General features: G+C 68.4%; 1 protein-coding gene across 1 annotated transcript in view; it reads right to left on the bottom strand.

Moving 5' to 3' along the window:
• Nucleotides 1-1593, bottom strand: part of LOC113202512 (pro-resilin-like) — a 14016-nt gene that overhangs the window by 6114 nt on the left and 6309 nt on the right. The gene's annotated exons all lie outside the window — the stretch shown is intronic.

Genomic DNA, 1593 nt, shown 5'->3' with positions numbered 1-1593 from the left:
TGAGAGCCCGTGAGGAAAGGCCGCGACCTCAAAAGGTTCGTGTGACGGCGAATGACGGAGGATGACGGACTCTAGATGGATGATCTCTGAGGGCCAGAGGCCAGGTTCGTCTGACCCCGCACCACGCAGCTCCCGCCCGCTCCCGCCCGCCCCTACCCGCTCCCGCGGCGCGACACGTGCCGAGGTGTTGTCGCGGTCGCTGCGGGCCACCGGGTCACCCGGTTCGCTGGTCGCCGCAGTTGGTCGCTTCGCAATTTCTCATATTTCAATTCGCGGCCCGGGGCTCTCATCCATCATGCGTCGCGTCAGCAGCACCGGCCGAGGCAGCAAAAAATATAATATAAAATTATTCCAACAACAAAAACAGAAAGGTAGACAAATCAGGTGCAGGCAGGCGGGCGCGCAGGGGGTCGCCGCGGGTCAAACGCCGTGTCGGCGGGTGGCGCAAGCGGCGGGTGCGTGCGTGCGTGCGCCGTGCGCCGTGCGCCGTGCGCCTCGGCTCGAGGAAGTGACCCAGCGCGGCCCGGCCGGGGCCCGGCCCCTCCTGGACGATGAGTCTCGGGACGGCGGGGCTGGCTGTTTGCGCCCGGTCAACAACAGTGGGGCCGACTCTCCACGCATGATTGGGCGGCGAGGCTCTGATACACCTGAGAGGCCTCTCTCCGTAGGGGCGGCGCCCGTCAGTGGGAAGCGAGCTGCTCTGCGGCTCGACTTGAGAGAATCGTCCGAATGACTGCGATAGCGCGACTTGGGTGGCCGGGCCGGGCGCAGCGCAGCGGAGGGCGCAGGGACCTTCACATTTTGTCTGAGGAGCCACGGTCGCGGGGCGCCCAGCTGCTGCCAAGCTGCTGTCCTGCAGCCCGCAGCCCGCGCCTCATCGGAAATGCCGCGAGTGCTGCATAATGGACCGCGCAGCCAAGGCGGACGGGCGGGACGGGCGGGCTGACCACCTCTGACCCGGGCCCTCCTGGGCAGCTGCACGCGTGAACATCTCAAAACTCGGGCTGTCCTTCCCTTCGGCGCGGAGGGCTGCTAGGCTCGGGGTTTGCGCCTGGCGCGGCCGCCGCCATGCCACGGCGCAGCCCATGCAGGCTCTGCCGACCGTTCTGCGGTTGGCCAACGCTGACCCGGCCGACTGGTCAGCACTGGTCACCGGGCCAAAGGTCAGCCCGGCCCAGTCTGTCTGCCCCGGGGCCCCCCGCCGGCCGGGGCCGGGCCGGAGGGCCGGGCGGCGGCGCTTCTCACGATCATATCAGGAATCGGGGGGCGCGGCAGCGCGGCACCGCCAGGGGAGCGCCACGGGGCGCCGGCGGCTGCCGACCGCGGCGTCGTTACCGACCGCGGCACACTCATATCGACGCGACTTCCATTCGCCGTGCTTCCCCGCGCCGATAATGACACGACAATCCATTCATGTAATGCCGGGCGGTCGGTTCCGACTTGGACCGGAGGCGGCGGCGCTCTCTATAGAAAGCTGCTGCAGGTGTTTCCGATCGGATGCAGGGCAGCGCGAGCGCGGCGCTAGGGAAGGCCCCGCCCTGCCCCGTCCAGTTAGCTCCCGAGGCGTGTTACGTCCGTACCGCAACAGATGGC

This window comes from Frankliniella occidentalis, unplaced genomic scaffold (genome assembly GCF_000697945.3).
Source record: "Frankliniella occidentalis isolate FOCC.00 unplaced genomic scaffold, Focc_3.1 Scaffold209, whole genome shotgun sequence".
NCBI classification, from domain to species: domain Eukaryota; kingdom Metazoa; phylum Arthropoda; class Insecta; order Thysanoptera; family Thripidae; genus Frankliniella; species Frankliniella occidentalis.
Note: the sequence above shows the minus strand (reverse complement) of the source record. Positions and strands in the feature narration are given on the sequence as shown.